Source organism: Siniperca chuatsi, linkage group LG23, assembly GCF_020085105.1.
Source record: "Siniperca chuatsi isolate FFG_IHB_CAS linkage group LG23, ASM2008510v1, whole genome shotgun sequence".
NCBI lineage: Eukaryota > Metazoa > Chordata > Actinopteri > Centrarchiformes > Sinipercidae > Siniperca > Siniperca chuatsi.
The window spans coordinates 22868902-22880322 of record NC_058064.1 but is presented as its reverse complement, the minus strand read 5'-3'; positions in this window follow the sequence as shown (position 1 = coordinate 22880322).

Here is an 11421-nt window from a genome sequence, read left to right as displayed (position 1 = left end):
ATCAGTCTGGATGAATTAATTACCTGATGAAGCTTGTTGTAGTTATAGTTTAACTTGAAATTGTCGAGTATTGTGTATTTTAAAAAAAAAGCTAAGTTGGTGGTTGGTTAATTCAGCTATGAGCAGAAACAATCAGCGTTTAGCCTGTATATTTCCTGTTTTTTGTTGACTTATTTTCTCTGTTAAGTAGCCATTAAGCTGGACAGATAAGGTTAAGTTCTAAGTTAAAATGTATAGTTGGGACACTGTGAGACACAGTATGTGTAGTTAAGTAAGAGTATTATGTAGTGGTGAACTGTTAATGTGGACTGCACGTTTTGTGCAGGCTGTTTTTTTGTTGAGACTATAACTACAGAGCAAACTGTGCTGCTCAAGTTGCTGTCATCCCACTGCCTCCTGGCCTCCATCATCATCTTCTCACCGCTCACTGGATCTTCGCCGCCGTCATCTTCAGTCTTCATCTCTACTGCTGATCAGGTTTAATCTTCTAAATCCTCTCCATTTTCTTGGGAGCCAGGATGTACAGTTTTCCTTGCTAAGGGTGGTGGTAGGGACTTGAGTGCACTCAAAAAAACCTCATGAAACAGGGTTGAACAAACATAAAGACTGATTCCATATTCCCTGGTTATTTTTTTGAAAGGAAGTATAGACTCTTCATTCAGAGATCTCGTTTTTTTGTTGTTCATGTTGGGTCCCAACATTTAATTGTAGCTGTAAGTAAGGACATTGGGTCTGAACATAATTACCCCAGGTAAATTCAGTTGCCACATTGATTAATTAAGCTAGCCATATTAGGCTTCCTGTGTTTAAAAAGAAAAAAAAAAGATTACTGTACATTTATAAGCATTTTGCATCATTTCAAATTGAGATTGGTCCTGGTTGTGGGTGCAGTGGGTTTCATGCCCAAGAGGTGTACAAGTTCAATCATTTCTGTAAAAAAATAATAATTAAACCGGAAAAAGAAACAATAACACAGCACACCAAAACATAAAGGTAGTCGGAGTTATTAAGGGAAGGGTTAAGTAATGTTACGTGTGCTTCACTGCTTCATGGTACACAAGTCTCCTCTTAGAATCTAGACACTTAGGCTACATCCACACTACTACGTTTTTGTTTTAAAACTCATATGTTTTGCCACGTTTACACCTAGCGTCCACACTACTCCCACGTTTTCAAGCCCCTAAAACGGATAGGTTTGGAAAACGCTGCTGGCGCCATTTTCGTTTGAGAACTCTAGGGTTGCGTTTTGGTCTGGATGGGCAAAAACGGAGGCTTTTGGAAGCGATGATGCAGACACCCACGTTCGCTTCTTGATTCAGTCTCATCAGTGACGACATGTCCTTCCCTGATTTGTCATGCCCCTATCACACAACCCTTTTCCAGAAGAAAACAAACACAAAGCATGGCTAATTCAACATGGATAACGAATCGGCGTTACTGACCTTGTTGTCAATGCTAGCAGCTGTTGTGCAGTTAAATTCAGCATTCAGCAACAGGCAAGTTGTTATTTGAGCGATTGGTGACAATTCCAAAGTTCAGCGGCATTATCGGCCCTACAATGAGTGCCGGTTTTTGGTGAAGAACTAGTGCCTGGTGGGATCATTTTACCAATGAAGTTGTGGTTCCTGGGGAATGGCAAGAAAACAAATGTCCAGATGTGGAAGGTGCAACAACAAAAACTAGCACGCGTGGATGTATTTACAAAGGTAAATGCACATTGTATTACCTGAGTGACGAAAGAAGACTCCGGAAAACTGATAACGTTAACGCATTTGGACTATCCCAATAAGTTGTTTCAGTCATCGTCGGACAAGTCTGTACTACCATCACAATCTTCCTGTGTCCAGACTACATCAAAACACACAGTACAGAGCCCAAAGTGAAGGATCTTGTCGTCCGCTTCTAGTAAACACATGGTAAAGTTATGCCACAATGCTAATCCACAGACTACGTCAACAGAAACTGGAAACATTCTTTGAATGTACAAGGTTTTGACTAAAAGTACTGCTTCATGGATGTTGTTGTCTGTAATGGATTAGTTTTGATACATCAATGTTGAAATGTTTGCTATTTGCTTAGCTTAGCCTGCTGTTAGAGTGTTCAGCCATTTTGCACGTGTTATTTAGCATCAGCCTTCTGCTGTAAAGCAAATACAATTCAAATGCAGTTTAAAGAATTGCCCAACTAAAAGAGTAAATGTCTAATGCCATGTAGGCTATAAACGTCATTGGCTAATGTGAACTCAGAGAATGTGTTGTAATATTGTGGAGTATTTGATTTTGTACATTGACAGAATGGATGTTATATTGTCTATATTTAGAAATGATGGAAAAGAGACAAACAAAATGCTATTTACAGTTTTTTTTAATAAAAACTGCATTATTTGGGAGGATTTTGTGAAGAGCAGTTACGTTTCCCTGCCTTATTATTTTTGCAGCGCTGTGGAGGAATTTTGGCACACACATCTTTGCAGAATTGTTGTAATTCAGCCACGTTGGAGGGTTTTCGAGCATGCACTGCCTTTATAAGGTCATGCCACAGCATCTCAATAGGATTCAGGTCAGGACTTTGACTAGGCCACTCCAAAGTCTTCATTTTGTTCTTCTTCAGCCATTCAATGTGACCTAGAATGTGACCTAAGTATGGTCACGGTAAAAGCTGGTGAAGCTGGTGAAGACTGAGATGTGGTTGAAAGATTATTTTGTCAAATTAGTATTTCCCAGTAAAAAATTAACTTTCACGCTGAGGATCCAAATTGCAGTTATAGCTGCTGCACAGATGTGAGTTGGGGCCGGGCATTTTGAGGAGGAGGAGGAAGAAGAAGGAGGAGATGAAAAAAAGAAGACAAATGCAGTCTATCAGCAGAACATCCCAGACTAAAGTTATTAAAGTCACGCTTCCCTAATCCAAACAGCACAATGGCTGAGTAGACATTAGCATGTTTATTATATCATTATTATATCACCCAGGACTCAAACTCACAACCTTAGACACTAAGGGCAAGTCATGACCTTAAAGAGCTAGCTGCCAAGCAAGAAACTGTTTGTTTGGTGTCAATTGAGCATACAAGTGAGAGGAAGCAGCTGAAGCTTGTCAAGGGCTGAGTTAATAATTAGAATCAGGTATGTTAGAGTGAGGAGATGCCTAAAACATGAATGGCAGTAGTGCTCAAGGAGCAGGGTTGATGACTACTGATACAAGATAACCATTGTGCATCACGTGGGTCTTGAACTCACAACATTTATCACCAATGGCACATCGTGATCACGTTAAGCTACCCGCAGAGACAGGAAAATTGGAGGTGGCTTCACTAAGACTCACCACCAGGGTAACTACCAGGGTTGTGATAACAGCTTAAAGGTAGATCTCAAACTAGTATCAAAAATTCAGTTATCAAGACCGAATTCTGAGAATTTCTGGACTTCATCGAGACATCGATGTCAGTAATTTATTTTTACAAAGATGCTCCATATGACAAACTGATGTTTAAAGATGCTCTATTTCCATTTCTACAATGGTTTACATGAGGATAGAATTCAAAATACTGTCAAAAATTAAATTTTTGAGATACAATCCTGAAATTTACCAGACTACATCTACCATAACTACAAAGTTTTGTAATTTTTTTTCATAAACATCAGAGATTTATTTTATCAAGAATTTGCAGTAGCTGTTTACTGTATAGTTTACAGTAAAACATTTTGATGCACTGTGGGCTCAATTTGTGATATTTCAAAAATCTGGCTGGATCATTTGTGGATGACACTGGTGTCGATTGATTAAAAAATGTGGGAGGAGATAGGTTTAATTAGTTGTACAGTTTTTGAGAAAAACAGAGTGATTGACTTCATAATGTGAATAATGCATGTGAACTATTCTGCTCAATTGGGCTACATTTTGGTGAAAGTTGCAAAGTGGTAGCATTCCCAGTAAAAGAGTAGCAGACTGATTTGTTAGGAATTTTCAAAGTTTTAAACTTTAGACGGTTGCTGTAGTGCCACCATCAGGACTATTGAGGACGTTTGGCATAGGACTGGACCTATGTGCTAAATTTTGTTTATTTTCACGCATGGGAAGGCAGATTTCCTAGGAGGAATAATAATAATAACAACAACATCGACCCCTAATAAAGCAAAATTATACTTTAAGTCGCCTTACATCACTGCTGTTAAGGCTCTTTAGAATAGAAAAATCAACATTGCAACCTCTTAGGGGTGAAAGCAAGGCTTTCTTGTCTTGTTTCTTCTAGTTTTAATTTGCAGTGCTGGAAATTTTACTTTTAGTGCAGATGTTGGATGCAATTCACATCTGTAAACTACAAAAATATTTGTGAACCTTTGTGATTTATTGAGAGTTTATGATGCCATCTCTGATATTAAAAAAGTTTAAACACTGTTCAAAGACTTTGCAGACCAATAGTTTTTCTTTTTGTTTCCTCCTGGAAGATAAAAAAAACTCCCCACTGTGTGAGGTGTGTAAGTAGGAATGATGGAGTGAGTGTCTGTAGTCTGTTCTTGATGGATTAGTCCCACATACGTAAAAGCATGTAGATTATCTCAAATCTGGACCATTGGTCAGCACACTGCCACTTGATAAGACAGATGCACAAAGGCTGGAATTTGATTCTGCATGATTGATTCCCTTGGCCATCCATAAAGATCCCTGTCATACATGCACACACGCAGAGCAGAGAAGTAGACTGACGTGTAGTAGGTATTTCATCTGATTAGGAGCTCAGGTTTGATGCTCAGAGGTTTTACTATGATTTAATTTGACTGAGATGGGTTTTCTTTCCATGAGTGGACATTTGTTGAAGAAACCTATTCCACAGGTCTCTGTGTGCTTCAAACAAACTAGTTGTGTGTCTACTTATTCTGAATGTCCACACTGGAAGGCAGGATGAGAAGCCTGTCAGCATAACCTCCTCCTGGCTACATCTCACTGTGTCCCCAATCTCTCAACAACATTGTGTCTCAACGCCATGAATTGTACAAATGGGGATGGTAGAGCACATTTTCAGACACATTGTCCCCTATAAGATATTCATGGTGTTTCACTTGGTTGAGTGAAACACCATGAATGTTTGTGTGTACAATCGAGTACACACAGAAAGTCAGAAGTTGTTGTAAAGACTAAAAAAACTAGCTTGAGAGAGAAGTTCAAACCCTGGCTTCTTTCACACCAGCACACACCTGGCCAATCACTGCATGAAGTGGATATGAATGTCAGATTGCCTTTCTCAGAAAGTTACAAAAATTGTCAGACACATCACCCTCCTGATTCAGGCTGTCAGAAAGGAGATTTCAGCTGTTAGACAATCTGATAATCTGTTTAAAGCATACTGACGCCTTAAGCACTCACCTTTTCCCCATGACTCTGCTGTGGTGGGACGTATCAGCGGTGGTGATGAGACTAAGTACACGGCTGTGGTGGGGAACTTTGTCTCATGGTGTGAGCAGCACCATCTGCAGCTCAATGCGAGAAAGTCTAAGGAGCTGGTGGTAGACCTACGAAGGGCCAAGGCACCAGTGACCCCGGTTTCCATACAGGGGGTCAGTGTGGACATTGTACAGGTTTACAAGTACCTGGGAGTACATATGGACAATAAACTGGACTGGGCTAGGAACACTTAAGCTCTTCACAGGAAGGGCCCGAGCCGCCTCTATTTTCTGAGGAGGCTGAGGTCCTTCAGCATCTGCCGGACAATACTGAGGATGTTTTATGAGTCTGTGGTTGCCAGTGCTATCCTGTATGCTGTTGCATGCTGGGGCAGCAGGTTGAGGGTAGCGGACGCTAACAGGCTCAACAATCGGCTCGACATTGTGGGGGTGGAGCAGGACTCTCTGTCGGTGGTGTCAGAGACGAGGATGCTGGCCAAACTACATGTCATCTTGTACAATGTCTCCCACCCACTCCATGACGTGCTGGTCAAACAAAGGAGTACCTTCAGCGGAAGACTCATCCCCCCAAAAAGCACCACAGAGCGCCACACAAAGTCATTCCTGCCTGTGGCCATCAAACTCTTTAACTCCTCCCTCTAAGTGGCAGTCTATATGACCCTAAGTCATTAAACTGGACATTGATCATTAACATCTCTGCAATACTTTACATAATTGTGCAATATTCTGTGTTATATGCCTGTGCAATATACTCTTTTCAGTTTAAAATTCCATATTTATTGAGATTTATTCATACTTCTATTACTGCTGTGCAATATCCTCCGTCTCATTATAATCTTAATAAGCTACACTTAACTTGACAGTTCATGCACTATTACTTTATACTGTATTATTATCATAAACCGGTAAACCCACTTTGTACTTCACACTTATTTTAATTTTATACTTATACCCACTTGTTACTTAATTTATTTTCTGACCTGTATTATAGTGTAGTATATTTTTTGCTTAGTACTTCTATTCCTGCGTGCACTGACGTGATAGTGAGCTGCTGTAACAAAAGAGTTTCCCCTCTGGGATCAATAGAGTATTTCTGATTCTGAACCTAATCAAATAAATAACAATTGGGCTTGTTGTTCCTAACAGTCACTAATGATATAAATGGTAAATAAACTGTACTTGAATAGTGCCTTTCTATTCTTCTGACTACTCAAAATGCTTCACACTACATATCGCATTCACCACATTCACACACTGATGGCAGATGCTAACTGCTCAGCAGTTCAAAGAAACTAACCAAGCATTCATACACACTCACACACCGAAGGCACAGCCCTCAGGAGCAATTTGGGGTTCAGTGTCTTGCCCAAGGACACTTTGACATGTGGGCTGGGGGAAGCCGGGAAATTATTGCATTCAAAGCTGGTTTGCAGAGTTGAACATTAAAAAATTTCCAGTCAGCAGATATTTATTAAATTAAATGAGAGGAACATGAAGGCTTACAGTATTAAAGGATAATGCTGGCAATATTTTAAAAAAATAATTAGTACCGACAAAACCCCCAGAGACCACAATCAACAATGAATTGGTCCTACTAGCTATTATTGCAGTGATGTTGCTAGGTACGTGTCCTCTGTCTCTGACGCATTAAGGTCCAAAAGGACTCAGTAAACTCACTATCGACGTGTCCGGGTGACGCACCCTATTTTTCCCTGATAATAATAACAATAATAATACAAAATAAAAAAAACATCAGCCCCGGCATCCTCTGCCCAGTCTACCACAAGCACTGTGGTTGCAACCAAAACACAAGAATTTCTGTTTGCCATATCTAGGCTCATTGGTGAATAATACCACAAAGTTTTCTTATCAGTACTAAGCATTAGAAACAAAGTTTTCAATACTAAATAAATAAGTCAGTATCATAATCATAAGAATAAATATAGACAAGATATATTATCAAGATATATCATTTCATTCTATTTGTTTTATTTTATTACAGCTCATTTGTATTTAAACCATGCAGTTATTTATTTCAATGTCTCTTTTCCAAAGTCTGTTTTTATTATTTTACAATAACAGCGACTGTTTTATTTCATGATTTCATGATCCACAAAGTCACAAAGTTGTTTCTGTCAGTTATGACAAACAGACCAGAGCCAGTTATGTGATTGGCAGTTTCTTTAGTCTAAATGATCAGACAGCAAATCAAATTGTAATATTATTATATTAACTGGTTAATATTTCATAATAATGAGCTGCTTTTTTTTCTCAGATTATTTCACAAAGTCATGATTATTTTACATATTTTGTAAAATTTTGAGCTGTGCTTGTGTAAACATAGCGGCGGTGGATGAGACTGCGGACAGAGCAGATTAAAATATCACCTTCTACATGTTCACATGTTTATGCTTGTTGAACAGGTGTATTGATAAAGTATTGGCTTTTTACTCGCAAAGGTTTTATTGCACTTACATCAATGAGCGTGTGGTGATCGTCCACACCTGACAAATGGACTTGCTCAGATTGATTCTCACATCAGCGTTTCTTTAGCCTGAAGCAGGTGTGAAAAACAAGTGTCTGAGCCACGAACACTTCACCAGTAGTTTATGATGAAGAAAAAATGGCCAGACAGAGGACAGTGTCAGTAACAGCCTGACTATCCATTATGAGCCACATCTCTGATTTGTCATGCAGTTTGTGGCTGCAGAAGAAACACCATGTACCTGCTTTTATTAATATCCCAGGATGCAGCTCTGCTATTGGGTGTCAAAGCTGAGGAGTGATGTCCATGTGTATGACTGATATTTCTCATGTCCAGTGGGTGAAGTATAATTTTACATTTTGTCAAACTGAATATTATATTATATACACAGCCCTCGTTATGTGCAAAAATACATTCTTAAGTTCATCTGAAGCTAAAGTGAGGCTTCAGCAGCCTAAGCTTGTCAAATCAAATGGGTGTCAGGGGAAAATTTTTATGCATTTAACTCCTTGTGTTCCCCAGACAGTGTTTCCTCACTAAACTGTTGTGGGGGAATAATACAACACACATTTCTAATTCATAAAGTGAATGTTGTCTTTACCTTTCTCTGTGGTCACTCATTTTAAATGTCAATATAGCTGAACACTGCACAGCTGTTGTCATTAATCTGAAAATGACCTGGAAACGTTGGATGTGTGTGTTACGTCACAGAAGGACAGGAGACACTGAGATGGAGACACAGTGGATTTTATTCAACACAGATTAAACAAGCAGAGAGTTTCAGTATTGGAAGGGGTTGTGGATACCATGGCGCTGGGAGTCCAGGATCTCCTTTACACGGTAGGCGGCTCCATCTTCCAGGATGAGGGGGGTTCGGTAGTTGTGCCAGGCTCTGTGGAGACATGAGCAGAAGGGTGGTGAGGTTTAAGTAATGATACGTGAAAGGTAGGATGGATTTTGTATTGTGCAGGTAATTGAAGTTGGTACGTGACCGGGTTTATCCATTTGATGATGGTGAAGGGGCCAATGAATCTGGGACTGAGCTTTCTGCAGGGCAGGTGCATCCTGATGTCTGATGGACAGCCAGACCTTCTGACCCGGTTGGTAATCAGGAGCCATAGTTCGTCTGTGGTCGGCTGTTAGTCTGCGCCTGCAGAGGGCTCGTTGTAGTTGATGGTGGGCTGCGTCCCAGACCCTCTCAATCTCTCGCAACTAGTAGTCGACCGCGGGCACCCCTGAGGGTTCCCCTGGCCACGGCAAGAGAGGGGGTTGGTAACTGGGTACGCACTGGAAGGGAGTGAGTCCAGTGGTAGGCTGGTGTAGGGAGTTCTGAGCGTACTTCGCCCAACCCAGAAACTGTTTCCAAGAGTCCTGGCAGAAGGTACGCAGGAAGTGCGCGACTTCTTGAATCTTCCTTTCAGCCTGTCCATTTGTTTGTGGGTGGTAACCAGACGAGAGGCTGATGGTCACACCTAGGAGTGACAAGAATGCCTTCCACACCCGTGAGATAAACTGGGGGCGTCAGTCGGATACAATGTCCTCGGGGATACCATAATACCTAAATACGTGATTAAACAGTAGTTCTGCTGTTTCCATGGCCGTGGGGATTCCTCGGAGGGGGAGTAGTCGGCAGGACTTTGAAACCTGTCTATGATGACTAGGATGCATGTGTTGTTGTTGGACACTGGTAGGTCGGTGACAAAGTCCACTCCTAGGTGTGACCAAGGTTGGTTGGGAGTGGGCAGTGGACAGAGTTTACCGGAGGGAAGATGGCGTGGACTTTTGCCGATGGCGCATTCCTGACAAAAAGTAAGCACATGGATGGAGTTTGGCCGGGGTACCCTGGGATTGTGACAGCACCACTCCCACTCTGGTAGTAGAGGCGTCCACCTCTACCAAGAATGGCCGTTCCGGATAAGGGGGAACTGGTGAATGCTTCCTTCAAGTGGGTGAAGGCCTGATGGGCAGTGGGTGGCCAGGACAGAGACTTGGGTTTGTTGCGGAGGAGGTCAGTCAGAGTTTGGACTATGTTACTGTATCCTTAGAAGTTGAAATTGGCAAAACCCAGAAATCTTTGGAGCTCTTTGATGGATGTAGGTGTGAGCCAGGTTTGAATGGCTTCGACTTTCCCCTCGTCCATCTGGATGCCACTGCTACTGATGTTATAGCCGAGGAACTGCACTGAGGTTTGATGGAAGGAGCATTTTTCTGCTTTGAGGAAGAGTTGGAATTGCCTGAGGCATTCCAGGACCTCCGCAACGTGGTGGCAATGTTCTGCCAGGCTCCAGGAGTAGATCAAAATGTCATCGATGTAGACTATGACTGACTTGCGGAGGAACTACCGGAGCACCTCATGGATGAAGTCCTGGAATACGGAGGGGGCGTTGGCCAGACCATATGGCATAACTAAGTATTCATAGTGGCCGGTGGGAGTCACGAAGGCGGTCTTCCACTTGTCCCCCTCACGTATCTAGTTTCTTTTTTGTGGCCAAAAAAGAAACTAGATGCCGCAGGGGAAGTGGAATGTCAGATGTACCCCTGGGCTAAGGCCTCCTCTATGTACTCCTCCATGGCTCTTTGCTCGGGGATAGACAGTGGATAGATCTTCTCACGGGGCACGGGTTCACCCGGTATGAGGTTGATGGCACAGTCTCATGGCCGGTGAGGTGGTAATTGGGAGGCTCTTTTAGGGCAGAAAACATCACTGTAGGCGGCGTACCAGGCAGGGATGTCCACAGACTGTTTCTCCCGCGAGCTCTTGATGGAGCTGGTACAGACCGGAAGTTCCCTAGGCTGAGGATGTGGTGGTGAAGGCAGGCAGGGGAAACAGTCTGGATGGCAGGAACGACCCCACCGTAGCACCTCGCCGGTGGTCCATGAAATAACGGGATTGTGTTGTTCCAACCAAGGACGCCCCAAGATTACCTCCCTGGCCGAGCCCTCCAGAACCAGCAGATGTTGTTGCTCCTCATGCAGCACCCCCACTCGGATGGTGACTGGACCAGCAGCCCTATTGACACGGGCGCAGGCACATTTACTGCGTGGATTTGGTATACGGAGGATGTGGCTGCGGTTTTGAGGTTGAGCTGGCGGCTGAAGGCACCGGAGATGAAGGTGCCGGCTGACCCGGAGTCGATGAGGGCTTGTACTGGTAGAGGTTGTACGCGCTGCGGAGGTCCAGCTTGGTGGGAGTAATCAAAGTTATGAGTGGAAAGTGGCTTTAAATTTTTTATGGTAGGGATGATTGCACTCACCAGAGGTTGCAGAGGATGAATGGGGCACGAGGAAATGCTGTGACCTGCAGTACCACAGTACAAGCACAACCCCCAGGTCAGCCTTCGGTGCCGCTCAGCTGGTGTTAGTTGGCTATTTTCAAGCTGCATGGGCTCGTGGTCATGAAGTTCGCCAGGGATTGGGTCACAGGTCTATCTTGGGCCCAGATGGATTCGGCCCATTGGAGAGCCCTCCCTTGGAGCTGGGAGATAATAGACGCTATCTTGGAGCGCTCTGTTGGGTACAGGGAAGACTGCATCTCCA